Source organism: Bactrocera oleae, chromosome 3 (assembly GCF_042242935.1).
Source record: "Bactrocera oleae isolate idBacOlea1 chromosome 3, idBacOlea1, whole genome shotgun sequence".
Taxonomy (NCBI): domain Eukaryota; kingdom Metazoa; phylum Arthropoda; class Insecta; order Diptera; family Tephritidae; genus Bactrocera; species Bactrocera oleae.
This window is the reverse complement of record NC_091537.1, coordinates 9,251,705-9,271,419: the sequence shown is the minus strand read 5'-3', so window position 1 is coordinate 9,271,419 and position 19,715 is coordinate 9,251,705. Positions and strand designations below refer to the sequence as shown.

The window sequence follows — 19,715 nt, the reverse complement described above, 5'->3', positions numbered from 1 at the left end:
TAGCTAATGCTGAACTTGAAGGTGTAAATATAACTTTCGTATTGTGTTATATGTTGTCAAAATCAAATACTAGCATACAAACGCCTTTTCAGCTTTTGCTTGTAAACAAAATCAAACACGCCATTCCTTCGCTATGGATATAATCCTCGAAATTGGGCGTACATAAACCACATACAACATTTAGCCGACACATTGTTTCGTCAAAATAAGGTCAATTAACATAAAACAAATACAAACAGTATAGCGCAAGAATAGGATTTCCTTGCAAATGCTGACGGTCGAACAGGTAAACACAGCGCCACAGAATAGCGGCTGTACTAATCCTTTCAGTAGATGACGTTAGAAAGAAATAATATCCGTGAAATTCTCTGACTGACTCTCTCATAGCATGTTAGAGGTAATATAGTGAAAAGAAACCCCTTTAATACGAGTTTCACCTCTTTCGAGTTGCTACTAGAAGTTGGTCTGCACTTACTCTATAGTTTAGCTGCCACCAAAGCTACTACGCTAGTACAAGAAAAGGGAATATGAGTCTGTCACCTTTCGTGAAGAACCAATTTTTACAGTTTACCGTTTGATGTTGTATAGTGTTGTATGTATGGTACAATAGATTATCCTCTCTAAATGGCAGCAAACTTGCTAAACAATGGATTTGTTTTGAAGTTCTGCAAGTCCTTAAGTCAAGGATAACTGTTTTTCGGTATTCGTTTTCCGTCGTTAAGTGTCGAATACATACATACATATACTATAAGTTGCAAAGGCAATGTAAATACATATAAGCAAATGAAAAGGTACCAAACAATATGAATTTGGTTTTGTAATACTAAATACAGTGTGTTCGAAAATTGTGTAGATAATAAACTTTTTTTTTTTAAAACATAATTTACATTTCGAAGTTTCAATAGCTTATACTATATATTTCAACTTCTGGTTATCTGGCTGACTTGCATTTGTGCAAATTTATCGATTAATATTAGGTGTAGTAAAAAGAAATCCAAATTATTTTTGCATGAAATTGAATGCTTTAATTATTATTTTTCGTATCCCGTCTTATTCAAGTGGTTCCAAACGGTTTTTTGTGCAATGTTTATGTCCTGGACAATCGTAATCGATGTTTAGACATGGCGATTTCCATTATTTAATCGATTTTTTCGATAATTGGTCTTCCAGAGCGTGGTGCATCTTTGACATCGAAATTACCGGAACGATATCAAAGAAACCAAAATTGCACATGATTGGCTGTTACAGTATCAGGACCTTAAACGCTATTCACATTTGCAGCCGCCTGGCTTGCGTTTTCGCCCTTATCGAAGAAAAACTGTAAATGCAGCTATTTTCTTTATGCTAGTGTCCATCTTTAACACGCGCTTAAACAAAACTGAATCAACCACTCACAAAACTGGCAGAAAAGTTTTTTTAGTACGAAATGTCATCTTTCTAACGCCATTCAGCCGAACCCGATCGGACTTATACAACGCGAGATACAGATAAAGAACGCCATCTATTGGAAAAATAATGGATTTTTTTTACTACACCTAATATGTGTGTTTGTATAATATTTTAATGAAATTAATTAAACATGATATTTAAATTATATAAAATGTGGTTTGATGTTATTACTGATAAAATGGGTTCATATTTTATTTTTCCTTAACCACATATACCAAATATAATGATTTAATTACTTCTGATTGATCGTAATCGATTTACAATTTCGACTAGCTTAATGTATAATTTCAATATTTGTACTACGACTCTTCCAGCACCTTACTTTTAGTTGTCAAAATTGTGTCAAAGTCAAATGAATGCCCCTAAATTACAATACTAAGTGTATTCAATCGGTTTCCATAATTGACTTTAAAGATTTTCTCGTGGGCACTGGCACATTAAACATCGGAATTCCGCGAATAAGAACTCTTTTTTGCTATAAGTCCATTCTTATATATGGAACTGCCTTCATCAGCCGCTGCAACGTGTTTAACATTTTCCAAAAACTATAAAATACTATATCCACTAACAATTTAAATGTTATGTATTTACATTTTCGTTTTTTCTTTCTCTCGGACTCATCAATCGTATTGTACGAGCGCATTGTACTCTCTTGTTTATCCTTGTGTCGTAAACTATGCACGCACGTACACTTAAATATGTATGTATGTGCCACCAACCTACACATCTTAATACATTCATAGATCCATACATAAAACTAGTTGACTCTCTGCCACACGCTGCGACTTTAATTGCTCTATCGACATGCACTCGCCAGGTTGTGCCCAAACAGTTTCCAGTCGCTGTTTGAAAACATTTCGGTTTACAGCAGTCACTCGGCACAGTTCCTCCTTGCTAGCTATTAATATATTGGTGTGTGCTTATGTGCTGACAATGTCCTTGCATACTTGTACTTCGTATTTATTATATGTGCTGCATTGTTGTTTCTGCTTTTGCTCTTGCTTTGTCACATTGTTGCAATTCACTTAAGATGAAATTAAATTGTCAGCGCGACAAGGTCGTTGCGATCATTAACAGATGATCGATACAGTAACATAAGCATGCCGCGCAACTCAACTGCCGAAGGTCGGTGCACAGTTGGTGCGAACATCGGAATTGTCAACACTCCAAACCACCCACTGACTTGTCGTTTCGTCCTTTGAGCATAGCTGCTATTTGTTTTGCAGATTTCATACTTTCGCAATATTGTACCGCTCGTATTAACGCCAACAATTCGGTTGCATTTCGCATACTCGTCGCCTTCCTTCGGTTGGACTTCGTTTTTTCATATGGCCATGCATGGCTGTTGGCTTTGTTTGTTGCCGCTAACTCAGTTTGATTTCTATTTACGTTGGAAATTCAGTTCAGGTTTTGATCTTCAAATCACTCTAATCGATTATGAATGCTTAGTGGGTTCAATCGTTAGCTGGGATGCGGCGTGTATTCGCAGTGGAGCGTTGTTGTGGTGTCGTTCTATTTGGACGAGTTTTCAGCTTCCTTATGGACAGTATTATAATAGATTTTGTGTTCGATGGAAAATGGTAGTGATTTTTGTGTGCGTGTAGTTGGATACGCTATAAGGCGGGTAGGTTGGAAAATTAAATTTGAAATGGTTGTGTTGGAAGTTATGTGGTTTTCACGGAATTTTTCCTCTGGGTAACACAGTATGAAAGAAAACCGTATCCATGTATGTGTGTTATTGGTAGACATATAAATTCTAAAATAAACAAGAAATGGTGATAAAAAACATTTAATTTCGCTGAGGAAGTAAAAAAATTCATTAACTATAAGTTTGGACTACGCTGTGACTAGCATATATCACCGCTTTTGCATATAAGGATGACTCGTGGCGGTCATGTTTGTTTTCGGATTTTTGTAAGTATTCAGTATTTACCATTTTATCATGTCACGTTTCACTTTGATACAACGCTTCGAAATTGTACCAGGTTAATACGCAAATTCACATTCTCTGGAAACTCCGCAAATGCGAAAAATCATCTTCTCAGATGAGGTCATTTCTGGCTTAAAGGCTTCGTCAGCAAACAAAATAGTCGCTAGTGGCGGTAAGTCAAATCTTCGTTTAGTTCAGCAAACTCAATTGAATCTCCAAAAATTTACCATTTGGTGCGGGTTGTGGTATGGCGGCATCATCGGTCCTTATTTCCTTCGAAACAAGACAGGAAATGCTGTTACCATCAATAGCGAGCGTTATAACACGATGTTGACCGACTTTATTTTCATAAATTAAATGAAATCGACGCGGACGATCTCTAATTCCAACAAGATGGTGCGTTGTCTCATGTTTCACGTCCAAACATGCGATACATTGCGTGCAATGTTTGCGACTCTTTAATTTCGAGAAATGGCCCAGTCAAGATCATGCGTTTTAACGCCTCTAGATGATTTTCTCTTGAGGTATCCAAATTCAATGGTTTACGCCAATCAACACCAACGCTCGAGGAGCGCTAAAACAAGATTCAGCGCATTATAGCCGAAATGCTGCACCGGGTCATCGAAAATTGGCGTAAACGGGTGGAGATATGCAAATGGTTATATTATTTATAACTTAGATTCGGGATGTAATTTTTGATAGAACGTATTTTTAATGTGAGACTCTTTATACTGTTTATATATTAAGTATGTCCATATTGAATAGGCCGCCGCTTAAATTCGAAGTTATAAAATAAATGCAAAAACCAGCAAGTTTTGAGCCGAGTCCAAACGGGTAATACATTTTGTGAGACGTATTTTTCATAGGAGAAATTTGTTTGGATTTCTTGATCTACCTTTTTTCGGAACTGGGCTCATCGAGTCTATGTCACACTCCCTCATTTCTTCCCGCGACACAAGCCTACATAGACTATTATTATTATATCCTGAAGACGGTTTATTAAGTTTACTACTAAAGTTGTAGAGCCCAGAAGAAAACGTCGGATACCCTATATATGTCGATGTAGCCATGTCCGTCTGTCTGTATATACGTAAACTGGTCTCTTAGTTTTTGAGATAGAGATCTGAAACTTTGCACACGTCCTTTTCTTCCCAAGAAGCTGCTTATTTGTTGGACGCGTAAATATCGCACCACTATATGATATAGCTGTCATACAAACTAAACGATCAAACTCAAGTCTTTGTAGGAAAAACTTTTTCATTTGGATTGAAATTGTGGGCGCCAGCATAGGACAAAGAAATTGAAATGTTAAAATTAGCCGACGGTGAACTTCAAACATATCGCGGCAAATTATACCGTAAAAGCACACCTACATACTTGATTCCACATGCAGATATGCTTAGACGATTATATACATGCATACAAATATCTGTATGCGCATCAATACAATTAATTCCATAAAAGCGATATTTAATGATTAATGATAACTTTTATAGCACTTGTAGTGCTAAGCTATTAAGCCATATTTTATTCAGAACCTACACTCAAATCATTTGCAGCTAATATCCTGCATATGTAGAACACATTGTGTATATATAAGTATGTACGTATTACTGAGCTGTCATATATATATGTATAAAAGTCATCACTGAATCCCTCCCTTGTGCCTTTCATGCAGAGTTGTTGAAGATATTGGCGATAGTGACCGCTAACTCCATCATCAACACCACACTCACCGTCACACTTGCCAACGCCGTCGACTATGCGCCACTATCAGTGTTAATGGTTTTCCATTGCGGCAAAATAGCGCAATGCCAATGGTAGTTCTTACCAGCATTTCAGCTCATTTACGGTAAATGCGTCAACTGCGGTCAGTCGGCCAACGCCACTAGACTATTTCCATACATATGGCCATGTCAGACTGCTCATATGTACATATATATTTATATATTTATATATGTATGTATGAGTGTATAAAATAAACTTATACGCATGTTGACTTACTGACATTAGTGGCTCGTCACTGGTTTCTGGTGGCTGGTGGCTGGCTGTTAGGTTGTTTGGCTGGTGCAGTGGGATTCCTTAATTTCGGACTGCGTTCGGCTGACGCCTAGCGTGACGATCGCAATTGCCTTTATTACATTATTGTTGCGCTGTTTGTGTGTTTGTATGGCGCTCAACGGTTACGGTTACGCTTTTACGCAAACAAAAAAGAATAATAAACAATAACCAAAAAAAAAAAATAACTAAAGAATAAACATACACACTGTCACACATACATATGTAGCTACAACTAAGTAGGCTGTAAGGCCAACAAAATAGGCAAGGAGAAGGAGTCTCAGTCTGTAGCACTAAAGCAAAGCTTAGAGGTGTTGAAGTATACATAGCGAAAGGAGCACCGGCGAAGCCTATGAATAGGATAAAAAGCATACTATTTAACTACTCAGACTTCACTTACCTGTTTGTGTGTATGCATAGTGACGCTGCCTAACTAAATTGGCAACCTGCTAACGCTAAGCGGTTGTTGTGCGCAAGAAATTTGTTGTGCACTGAAATGACGTTGGCAGGCAATAACTTTTTATATTCTAATTAGTTCTATATATTTTTTTGTATAGTAGTTTGTTTTTCAATGTGCAAAGTTGTTAAAGATGGCAGGCGGCAGGTAAGGTTAACGAATATGTTGCTTGCGTGGCAGCCAAAGGAGTAACGAACGACATTGTCCGATATTTAACAGCGTCGTTGAAAGCCTAACTACATACAACTAGTAGTAGGCAACTAGTTGTAAATATATACATACACAACGAGTACATATGTATATATATACATATATGATGATGTGTGTATTGCAGCGATTCTCCTTCACCCCAGTCAGCAAGGACTTTGAACATTTTTCTCATATGATATTATCAACCGATACCGTTGGCTTTATTGAAGGTGCTATTCAACGTTGCCATATGTAAAGTTAAACTTTTATACTGTATATAAAATATATTGTACATATGCATATTTAGGTATTTAAAGCAAAAAAACGCTAACTTTGGCTGCACCGAAGCTACAATGCCCTTAACAAGTGCATTTCTTATAGCAAAAAAGTTTCAAAAAATATATTTATCTTGATTTTGATCGGACAGTTTATATGGCAGCTATATACTATAGTGCTGCAATCTGAATAATATATTCGGAGATTGTAGCGTTGCCTGGACAATCATCTGTACAGAATTTGGTGTAGATAATTTGTCAAATAAAAGAGTTTGCATAAAAGTGCTTAATTTTGATCGATCAGTTTGCATGGCAACTATATTCTATAATCGTCCAATCTAAACAGTATAATTGGAGATTATCGCGCGGTCTTGAATAATAATCCATGCCCATGAATTTCGTGAAGATAGCTTGTCAAATAAAAAAGTTTTCCATATCAGAACTTGTTTTTGGTCGGTCAGTTTGTATTGCAACTATATGCTACAGTTATCCCATAACGTGTACAAAATTTTAGATCGATGTCTCAAAAACTGTGGAACTAGATCGCATATATACAGACAAACAGATGGACAGACAGGAACAGATGGGCCGACATTGCTAAACCGACTCAGCTCATCAAGCAGATCATTTAGATATATAATTTACAGAGTTTCCTTTAGACTTTTCAAAATTTTTCTGTCAAGCATTTATTAGCGAAATGCTTGATTTATTTTATTTACTTTAATTAGTTTCCACTCAGTCGAATCATATTAATTAGATTTGTTTAGAAAATTTGTTCACACTTTGCTCTATCCGCTACTCTAATAGCGACGTAAACCATTTACCAAATACTTTTAGCGATTGCTGTCGCTTGCTGACAACTCTTAGCTGTTTGAAAATCCGAGTAAAATTTGTTTACCTTAGAACCTAGGGTCGCGAGAATGGTCCGCTCGTGGGGTTTGCTCGATAAAACTAAGAGTTATTCGCATCTCGTCAAGCTTAATATGAAAATAATTTTTTGTTGTAACCTATTGCTAAAATTTCTATTTTTTTATTATTGCTACAATTTATGAATTATGCTTATTCATATCCTACACTTACAAATATTCACAGCCTGTCTTGCTTAACTCTTTATCACAATGCATTGCGTCTTGGAGAACAACTAAAACGTGGCGGAACGGCAACGCTTCCATTTGCATGTTGCAGCTGCAGACACTTCGTCATTTCTTGAATGTCCGCAATGTGGACACTTCTCATCGGGTGGTTTTTTCCAACGCACGAAATATGTTTTATAAACTACAGCGTGAATTTTGTTTTTGGGCTTTGGCGCTTTCGTACGCTTGAAGAACCAACGAAATACGTTTGAGCGCCGATTTGTTGCCTTACTTTCCGCTGATGATTTGGTGTTGTCCTTCCTAAAAACTTGCTTCATTTCCAGTTCATTATTATTTACCCAGGCTGTGTGTTGTTCCAATGTGACTGCATCGTGTAGAGAAGTCTGCAAAGCACCACCGAACATAGGTAGTGTTGGCGCCACTTTTGTGGGCGTATTCAAAGGACTACCAAAAGCTCCTTTATCAACTTTATTGTCATACTCTAGAATCGACGAGCCATTCTCGTATAACGGTGCGGTCTTATTGCGCAGATCCAATGGTTCCGCTGTTTTACTTTTACTTGGTTGTATTGTTATGACTTTTCCGGGCGCTTTCTGTTTCCAAAATACTCCTAAAATTTTTGTGCGTGTGTCAAACACCTCGGGCGTCTCATTTACACGCCAACAATGTGCCAATGGACACTTTAGCATCGAATGAGTTTTGCCAGCGTTCGCGTTCGCTGTTTCCTCCATTTTCAGCTTACTCACAGTTGCCAAGGGTAGTACGCGTCGGCTCCTTTGACAAGGAAAATAACGCAAGAAACCTTTTCGATGCGCAGAATTAACACTCGTATTGCCATCTTCTTCGGCAATCGGCTCCATAGTGGCAACGTGTTCCATTTGGCATGCAGGAATCTTTACCAAAATATAATGATCATTGACTAAACAAATTTCAGAGACACGTTTCGGCCGTGTAGTGTTCGTCGAATTGAAAAAATCCGTTACATTGGCACCCTGATAAGCAATGAAATCGCCACGTGCGAGTATATCGTCTGGTAAACGATAAAAGCTTTGACTACTTCTTATGCCACCGACTCCCAAATGCGTAGTGTTCGACGTGGTTGCGCTGCTATGACTCAAAGTGTGTGAATTAGTTTGCAAAAAACTCTCATCAGAATCATCCAGCGCAAGTTGTTCATGACGTATTGATGGCTGTAAGCTGCCTGATTGGCATTCGTGTCTTCGTGTCGACTCTTCACTATGAATTTCACGAAAATGGACATGTTTTCTGCGCGTTGTATCAGCTGGAGCAGACGAAATAAATCGAGTTTTTTGTATATTGCGCTGCACTGACATTTTCTGTTGATACAAAACAAAAAGATTGCTATTAAATAAATATACACATGTGTGTGGTTGTAAAAAACAATTAATGTTATTAGGGTGGTACCATAAAGTATCAGATTTATTTAAAAATTTCATTTCAAATATATTATGTTTTGAATATGTCAAAATTAGTTTAAAAGTCTGTAAGCAGGGTAGCCAATACTCCATTAAAAAGCGAGTCGAATTAATATTTAAATTAATTTTTAATTTTTTTTCAAATCCCAAAAATCTTAATTAAAAACAATTCTGAAATTTCTAATCCCAAATAACGTATCGAAAAATTATAAATAAAATTTGAACACCAAATATCGGATTAAAAATGAATAATTCAAATTGTTATCCTAAATACCGGCTTAAAAAATTAAAAAAACGTAAGCCCAATTTTTAAATAAACAAGCAAAAACACTAACTTCGGTTACACCGAAGCTATAATACACTTCACGAATACAAAAGATTTCTTAAAAGAAATTTGTTCGGTCAGTTTGTATGACAGCTGTATGCTATATATAATGACTTAATCTGACCAATTCTTTCGGAGATTGCACAGTTATCTTGGACAAGAACCTCTGCAAAATTTCGTGAAAATATCTGCTCAAATAAAAAGGTTTCCATACAAGCACTTTGTTCCGATCGGTCAGTTTGTATAGCAGCTATATGTTATAGTGGTCTGATATCGGCCGTTCCGGCAAATGAGCAGCTTCTTGGTGTTCAGATCGATATCTCAAAAACTGAGGTACTAATTCGCACATATACAGACAGATGAACAGCCCGACGAACAGACAGACGGACATGGCTAAATCGACTCAGCTCATCATTTATATACCATATATACTTTGTAGGGTCTCTGACCTTTCCTTTTGGTTGTTTAAAACATCGTGTCGAACTTAATATACCCTGTTCAGGGCATAAAAATGAAAAAAGTAACTACTCTTAATCCGGTCAACTCCGGTAATAGACATTATTGGTTACATAAACTTACAACTAGCTAAAAGTTTATGAATATATTCAAAACTTGTTTACGTTCCAAGGTCAAAAAATATGTTTAGCGGTTTTATAATCGATAAATCATAAAATTTTCTTTAAAAAATGTATGAATACTTTTTCCTTTCTTATGTTTCTTATTTTCTGTCTAATTTAAACGAACTAGCGAAAAACAGATTTGAGGTTTGAAAAAAATTACATTTTTGGTTTATTTGATCAATAATGGAGAACAGCTAGACATTTTTTGATTAGGCAGAACCGAAAATTGTAATAAATTTTGGAATTAGGCGCGTATTATTTCTTGAAATAAATGTAAACGTTTTGTAAATAGTAAAAAATTATACATATTATACAGTTAAAATACATATTTTTCATTTTTTTTTCATATGAAAATATTTATATTTAAAATGTTTACACTTGAGTAAAAATTATAAAGCCTAAATATAAATTAAATAAGAAGATTCTAAATATAGTTAAGAGTAGCCGCATTCACTTTCATCATCCGCCATTGAACAAACTGATGAAGGCGTGTTTTATTCATACTATAACAAATCTTTAATACTAATTTAATGGAAAGAGACTGGTTTGACCAGTTTCTGTGCGTAAGAGGGAGGAGCAAATGCGCTGAGTGCATAAGCAAAGACATTTTTTACACTCAATATGTTTAAACCTATATATTAATACACAAAATACGATTTTCTTCAAAAAGCAATGCATACTTCTAGGCTGGCGCATGCTGCGTCCGTATCGCAAGAGGATACCGTACGAGTGGTGTGAAGTCAGGCGGTTAAACTTTTCATAAATGAGCGTTAGTTTAAGTTGTTCATTTGCATTTTTCACGTAATTAATTATTTGGCAAAAGTTGCACATACACCTTTACTATAAATACTACACTATATTGTTTGTATGTATTGGTGAAATATTATTTATTTTCTTTGTGACACTGCAGTATTATATTTATTAAAGCAAAAGCAAAAATAAATAAATTCACGTTGCCGCAGCGACATTGAAGTAGCGGTACCAATGCCAATAAAATTTCACCACGCACACATATGTACATACATACACATGTACATATGTATATACTATGCATGCATTGCGCAAACAACACACACTTATACCACTCGTGTTGACTCGTAAACAACAACCCGTCTACGAATTTCTGTAAGAGTCAACGGCACTGTGCTGATATTCAGAAAAAAGTTGTTTTGTTGTTATAGTAGTTATAGTAGTTTGAGTTGTTTATGTGCCTTTCACCACAGCTGCAGAATTTTTCATTTCACTACTTATTTTTCTGACTTCACTTTTGTGAAAACTACGATTGAAAGGTTCTTATTTGCTGCGCACACGAAACTCAACTGAAATTTGTTGAATTCTTGGCGCTTTGCAAAGCTCCTAACGGCACAGGGGCACACCGGCTCACTACGTGCATGTGTATGTGGCAATTGTATATGTTTTATATTGCCAACTTTTAGGCTGCATTGTTGCAACTAAAATTACCAGACCCTATAGTTTAAATGCAATTACATATATATTCATATAAACATACACATCGTCACTTAAAGTGGAAAGCAACATAAATTCAAACAAGAAAAAAAGAAAACTTCGTTTGCACCGTAGCTAAGATACTCTTCGCATGTGCATTTCTTAAGGCATAAAAGGTTGTAAAAAAACTTTATCTTGATTTTTATTAGTCAGTTTGTATGGCGGCTATATATAATAGTAGTCCGATCTGAACAGTTTGTTCGGAAATTTTACCGTTGTCATGAACAATAATCTATGTCAAATTTCGTAAAGTTACGTAGTCAAATAATAAAGGAATTTTATTTTGATCGATCATTTTGTATGGCAGTTATATGCTATAGCGGTCCGATATCGGCGATTTTAACAAATGAGCAGGTTCTTGGAGAGAAAAGGACGTGTGTAAAATTTCAGCTATATACAGACCGATAGACAGACGGACATGGCAAAATCGACTCAACTTGTCAAGCTGAATATTTGTATATATCCGTTCCTTCGAAGTTTCCACTTAGTGCAAGCTTGATATACCCAGTTCAGGGCATAAAAACTCAAAATTCAGATTTTTATAGATTACCATGCACTATATCATATATTTTAAGCTTCTGTTATCAGTTTTAACCAAGTTATACTAAAAACTAAATATTTATATAAGGAATTTCTATTTCATATCGTTTTGCTCTTCTGCTGTAAACTTATGAAAACTGATATTACGTTGTTTTGCATTTTGGGTTGCGACATGTATGTATATTCTTATAAACTTATTAAAATATCTATATGTTATGCTTTGGAACAATACATTTACTATTGTTAGCTTTATTATTTGTATTTTTTTTCACATTGGCTTTTAAAGGAAACTCTAACGGTAATGTCGCACATAAGGGAAATGAACAAGTGATGTGTTTGATATTTAACGCTTTTACTGAGCAAGAACAAACTGAAAGTTGGCACGAAATTTTTGTTGAACCCCAATAGGAAAATCTCTTCAAGAGTGAGCAATACTATTTTTTACATCCCAAAAACATTCAAATAAATATAATAACGCTGAGGGGAAAGAAAAAAAACAGAAAATATTCTTAATTTAAACTGCCAACTTTCATTGATTACAAACTTCTATATTTCGAAAAAAATACCCGCTAAAGCAGCAAGTGTTCACATAATTTTATTTTTTTCACATTTCTTATAATGAATTGTCGAAAAAAATATTAATACTTTTTTTCATAGAATAAATTTGTATAAAATTAAAATATAATTAAATAATTATTATTAAATCAATTTTTTTAAATAAAAAATTTTATTTTTCTATTAAGATTTCATAATATTACAATTCCATACTGGGTTCATATTTGGTAAGCATATGCAGGCATTTGAAGTTGTACTTACACGAAATTAGGGTTTGCTGTTGCTTTCATTTTCATATTCAAAGTGCTGTATTATTATTCGGTTGTTATTTAGCCAATATCAATAATCAAAGTTAAAGCATTCAATAAATCATTAAAACACGTGCTACAACACTACTTCCACACTACAGTATGTATTTGAATGTGTATACTTCTGCTAACAGTGTTTCGTTTTGGCTGTCTTTAGTAGAAATAACGTGTTTTTAGATGGAGACTTTCCAAAACTTTATATATTTTTATAAAAAATATATATATTATAATAATTTTCGATATTGTAGACAAAAAATTTTTTATTTATTATAATAATTTATTATAGAAATGCAAAATTGTATGTTTTTGTAAAACGTATTGCTTTTATTCAGGCCTGCAAATTTTCTTCGCAAAAGAAATTTGGTTTAAAGGTGAATTAAAATTAAATTTAAAATTAAATTAAGAATAAAAATTAAAATTAAATTTAGAATGAAAATTAAAATTAAATTAAATTTTTAATATAAAATTCAATAAAATAAAAGTTTTAATTTTAATTTCTGGATTAAGAATTTAAAATTTAATGACTAATTGTAAAATCGAAATTAAAAATTGGTAATTTATTTTTTAATCTTAAAATCAGTATTAAAAAACTTTTTTTAAAAAATTTTTTTAATTAAAAATTGATGTAGAAAAAAAAATCATTTTTTCGAATTAAAATCTGGAATGAAAAGGAATGAAAAAGAAAATATTTATGTTTTTCAAGTTGAAATACTATAATTATAAGTAATTAAATGTAAATAATACAAAGAGAGTCAACATATGTTGAAATCTTATCAAAAATAAGCTCTTACCAAAATGGTGGTCGAAGTACGAAAGTGAAGTAATTTAAAATAACTAATTAAAAAGTAAATAAATATATTTACTAAGTAAAAAGTAAAATAAACCTAACCTTTTTTAATACCCTAACCTAATTTTTATTTTTCAATACGATATTTAAGATAAATATTTTGATTTAATTTATTTGTTTTAATTTTTTTTAATTTTTATTTTTTAATCTTGTATTTGGGGTGAGACATTTAAAAATAGTTTTTAATTTTAATTTTCGGCTTTACAAAATATTTTTTTACTTTAAATGTTATTGTATAATATTTTTAATGCATTATTTGCAACCCTGATTTTGAGTAGAAATAGCCATGGTGTTTTGTTGAAGATTTCGCTTTACTAAAGTATATTAATAATTTTAGAAACAGTAGACAGAAAAATGTACAAAAACTAGAATAATTTATTCTATATGTTCAAATTTATAAATTTTTATTAGAACATTCGCTTTTACATTTTTAAACACTGTGTGTAATTGCTTAGTATCTATTTGTGTATTTAATCAGTGCATCAGCTAAATAGCCTAATAGTTTGTTCCACACACCCACACGTAATTGCATATAATGTTTTCTATGGTTTCGAGTATTAAATGTACGGAATAATTGTGTATACACATATACAGTGTAATAAAAAATAAATTAATAAAATATACAATGTAAACATTGTCAGGAACAAAATCAATTCACTTTTTATTTACCTCAAATAGATTTCCTTCTAAATGTAGCTCACAACGTTTGAGTTTATCTTTTTCTTACTAAATTAGTGTAAATATGTGCTAATAGTTAGTAATATATGTTTTGGAAACAGCGCTACAAATTTTCTAGATATTTTGATTTTCCTTCATTAGCAGTTTAGTATTGCAAATATTTAACAGCAAATCCACTTATTATTATAACTCCATTTACTTTGATGTATAGAATAAATATGAACAGAATTATTTAATAGTTAATATTGTTTAACTAATGCTCGCATGCAAATTACTTACTTACATACACGACAAAAAATATGAATGTATAAATAAATTACATGAGATAGGCGATTAAACACCTGTATGCGCTTCAAGTGCACTTTAAAAAGAGTGCTGTTAGTGGCTGTGATTAATGAGACTCCATGGAACCAAGTTCGCAGCAATAAAATGTATATGTATTCTATCAGATTCATGGTAAGGTCTTAGCTTCATTTCTAAAATAAAAAATGCCTTCAAATTTAATTATGGCAATTGTTTGACATGACCTATAATAAATTAAAAAAAAAATAATAATTATGATAATATTAATAATAATAACAATAAAATATAATAATATTAATAATATACTACAAATGAGGATGTTGATGATGGTATTGGAAATATAATAATATCATACCTTCATTTCTCTACTTGCTTTCACTTCATATATGTACATATGGTAAATGCATAATTCACGCGCTTATTCGCTTTCAGAAGCATAACCAAATTAGCACTTACATATTTACCCACCGGTTCCTTAATCAAGCTATGCTAACTTCAGCATAAGCTCACTGCATTCTTCTGCCGCTCTAACCTTGAAAAGTACAAAAGTAGTCGCGATAAACAACAGTTCAGTAAACAGGAAATGTGAAGGGACCACAAAGGAGTTAAAAACCTTAATAAATGTGCATATGTAGATATATATACATACATACATAAAAAATATAAATAAACATATACACAACACTGAAATGATAACCAAGGTATATGGTATAACCCAGTGAACAAAACGAAGGAAATACGAGTGAAAAATAAAACTGGTTATTGATTCGACTTTGCCGCTAGTTTGTGCATTTTTAATAAAAATTTGTCAATATTGAGGGGCGATTTTTGGGAATTGGGAAAAAACTACTACATTGTAAATTGTTTCAAAAATTTATAGTAGGATTTTAACTTATATAGTAATAGTTTCTTAGTTTCAATTCGAGGATAACTAAATGAGAGTGCTTACATATGTATATCCAGAACAACTTCTTCCGTTTTATAAAATTTTTTTGATATTTTTAATACATTCTTAATGTGACTTAAGGGATTAGGGGTAGTCAGAATTTTCAAAAAAAAATTTTTTTTTTTTCATTTTCGTTAAGTGTAATATCTTGAAAATATTCTCTTTCAAGTCGATCCGATAATTACTTTTTGAGTTATTCGACAAACAACAAACTGTTGATTTTTTTGCTCCGGCACTTCAAAGCGCTTGGGAGCAGGTAGCTAGCGGCAGCTGCAAGAAACTATAAATGCGTTTTTCTCAAAACTATGTTTTTCGAACTAGAGACAACTGTTACTCGGAAACCGCTCAGCAGATTTTAATGAAATTTATACAGCTTTTAGCAAACAGCAAAATTCGATTTTTAAGAGCAATTGTTGATTTTTTCCCAAAAATCTAAAAAAAAATTTCCTGAGGCCGCCATTTTGTTAATTTTGACAAAAAAAAACCTTCAATCAGGCCTAGGATTATCTATTTATAAAACCAATTTTTTCCATCCGATTGATTTTAGATAAATCTCCAAGGATTTATGATTGTCACCGCAAGAACCTTTTTTTGGAACTGAGTCAACACAGACAGCTATAACTTTTTATCATTTTTTTTTTGAAATTTTCGTGACTTCAAGTATAAACATTGTATAATAATGCCATATTACTACTTTTGTAAAATAACATGATTTAATAGCAAAAAAAAATTACAGAAAATTCTCATTTTTTCATGCCTCTGACTACCCCTGACCCCTAAAATTTCAGACAAAATTTTTTAGAGATTATATTTCGGTGTGCTGACAAATAAGTACTAACAATAATAAAATAATTTGATTAACTGGGTAGTATTTTTGGTATGAAATATATGACAAAAGCAAATATATACATACATATATACTAAGATATAACTATATGTACAATACATATCTCAAATTGCTTGCTGTTGCTATTACTTTCATCTCTTTATGCCGAGAACACTGGTCTTGTTTCTGATGAAAAGAGACACTAATTGGAGTTGGTCATCGCTGACGTTGGGCAAGGTCAGTGTAAAGCGCTGTATTTAATAAGAGAAAAAGAAAATATTTGAGAACAAGTGCACGTACAGTGAACATGCGAACATATTAGCAAGGGTTATTTCGCTTTTTTTCATTTTGTCGTGTTCAAAGAAAGATCAAATAGTGTCAATTAAAAGAGTCAACTGTAGAGCAAAATGGATTGTCGATACGAGCATTAGCATATGTGCTTGCAGAAATATGTTAATTTTTATTATTTTATTAGATATTTACAATAATTATTTTGAAGAAATATTTTTGCAAAAAAGTTGTGAATTAAAATTTATACAAAGGCGACTTATATAAAGCTTTAAATGCTTATTTTCGTGTATACTATTAATAAAAAAAATAATAATAATATAATATAGTTATATATGTATTACATATGTACATAGTTGAAAACTGTTTCAAAATAATAAGCGCGCTCAACACATTTCAACTAGCGGCCGCATCTACCATATTAAGTGGCAACTGCACTTGTCGGCTTTGCAATTGTCACAGAGCAGCTTTTTGGTGTTGTCACTGAAAATGTGAGCCAATATACAGAAGTAGAGAAAAAATGCGCAAAAAGCTTGCACTATGCGATGCTTGCCAAAAGCCCCGCACTCAGGCTGCAGTTAAGCCAGTGGCCACAAGCGCAGCACCAAACAGTTTGCATCGAACGGCGGCCGATGCAAGTTCAGTTATAACTTTAAAGCGTTGAGCAAAATAAACGAACACACAGCATACGCGAACAATTTAATATTCTGAGACAATAACAACTTTGTGCTGTGCACAGAATTTGAGTGAGGGCAAGCCTTTGAATATTTAAAGCCAAATAAAAACAGGAAAAATTACTAAAACAAATACAACAGTGATTTATGGAAATTTTTATTTTTGTATGCGCGGCACAAATGCAGTAAACAAGAAGAAGAATTAGCTACAAATTCACATATAGTGAGCGAAATTTAAGCGCAAAAAATTTTTTTTATTGTTTTTGAAGCATACAAACAGATTTGCAACGCGCATACTTACATATTTATACTTTCATACTAATACTATATAAGTACATATATATTTGTACGTTTACACGAACTTTAGCCTGCATTATGCCGTCTGCCCGACTGTCTGCTTGTGGCTTCGTTACCCATTCAGGAAACCAGTAAAAGGCCCACATTCGCTGCAACAAATCCACAAAATCGGCACTTCCACTTCCGCATTTTCATGCAGCGTGCACAAGCATGCACATACATATGTATTTACAACTGTACATACATACAGTTTAATGTTGCACATAATGTCAACACACCAATTGTGATTAATGTAATGTTATGGTAATGGAGTTGAAAGCCAGTTTTTCATACAGTTGGTATGATAAACAAAAGTTGTAGGTGTTCGAAAATATTTAATCTGCCTTGATTCTACTTTTTTTCGAAGCAACAAGGAAGTGCAATTATTTCAAAAATACAGCAAATTTTACGGTGTTCTGCTAAGTGTTTTTTAGTGCAATAAAGTATTTTATAATATTTTTTTGAATTCTTAGCTTTAAAAATTAAGCACTATTATATCTTATTGTACACGGTCCAATAGGTGCACACGCGGTGCGTTTAAATGTGCTGCCATGCGCTCTTTGCCAAAGCTGTAGGCGAGTTAGAATCAACTTCTCACTTCCTTCTTCATTTCACGGCTTTTGCCAGACTGAAATTGATATATTGCGGTAGACACACCATTGACGAACCTAGTAAAATTGCTGGGATTGTTATTAACCGCCTTAATAAATTTGTGATGAGCACAAAACGCTTCGTCGATCTATTAGCACCTAGTGATCCACCTTTAGGAGTTTATGGGTAACACCAAGAATGAGTATCTATCCAAGTGAAATTCATCGATTTTGGATCAACCCTATAACCTAACTTAACCTTATCTTGGCAGCTATATGCTATAGTGGTCCAATCTGTACAATTTCTTCGGATACTTTGAAAATAATCCATGCCAAATTTGGTGAAGATATCACATCAAATGTAAATGTTTTCCAAACAAGAACTGGAATTAGATCGGTCAGTTTGTATGGCAGTTCACACAAATCGAAAACGACGTATGCGAAATTTCAGTTTGATATCTCAAAAAATGAGGGACTTATTTGCGTATATATAGACAAACAGACGCATATCGACTCAGCTCGTCACACTGATCATTTATAGATACATTTTATATCCGATTTTTTTTTCTGACTGTTACAAACGTCGTGGCAAACTTTACATACCCTGAAAGATCTAGTAAAGTTGTTATTATTAAATGGTTCTGCTTACAAAAATAGTATATCGTCGTATCTTCAAATTAGCTTTATTTACCTGCCAAGTTTATAAGAAGCAAACACTATTTCAAAGTCGCGAAAATCGTAAAACAATCAGTGGTTTCAACTATAGAGCAAAACTCATCAAGCTAATAGCAACCTTTTAACGGTACATTTAAGAATTATTTGCGTTAATTTTTTTTTTTACACACACTGAACTCGTTTACACCGCAAATACGATAATAGAACTTTACTTAAAAGCACTTACGCTTCTTGAGCCGCTACCCAGTTTTCAAAAATTTTTCAACTAATATTTAACAATTAACATACCGCATAGGTAAACAGTTGCAATACCGCACAGCAATTACTTGCAACACATCCAGGTATGCAATTATCGTGTCGGCAAATTCAGTTAGCATTGCATTAGCAGCAACGACAGTTGATTCATCACTCCTGCTACTATCTCTGCCAAAGCAAGCAAGAGGCCCGCCACTGGACACTGTGCAATCGTGCAGCGGAAAATTATTGCTGTCTACGTTGCAACTGAAAAATTTGACGAGTTTTCGCATGTCTAACCAACGCGTTTGCCGCTCACCGAGACGCATAAAATCGGATCCAAAAGTGAAGCGGCAGTGATTTGCGCAAACCGCAGTCTAAGCATTCGCATTTCATTTTTGCAACATTTAGCGTTGCATTAGAGCTTAATCGCACAGTTTTGCAATTGCAACATGCAATAGTTGCCGACCGGTCTGTCGGACCAGTTTCGTTCAATAAGTTCTCTGTTTGGCAACTTGTGCAAACGAAAGTGAATGTGCTGACGGCTAAGCTAAAAGCTACGTTTTGCCGGCTGGA

At 33.6% G+C, this 19,715-nt stretch overlaps 1 protein-coding gene across 6 annotated transcripts in view; it reads left to right on the top strand.

The window, feature by feature from the left end:
- Positions 1-19,715, top strand: part of firl (firelighter) — a 29,124-nt gene that overhangs the window by 4,793 nt on the left and 4,616 nt on the right. For 2 of the 6 annotated variants that reach the window (XM_036358009.2, XM_014234096.3), the window contains exon 1: positions 17,228-17,376. The exons of 1 other annotated variant lie outside the window; for it this stretch is intronic. The gene's annotated coding sequence lies outside the window, so the exon portion shown is untranslated. Of the gene's footprint in view, positions 1-17,227; positions 17,377-17,411; positions 17,528-18,902; positions 19,033-19,715 lie in introns of those variants that run through there. 3 more of the 6 variants (XM_036358012.2, XM_036358007.2, XM_036358008.2) reach the window with 2 other exon arrangements.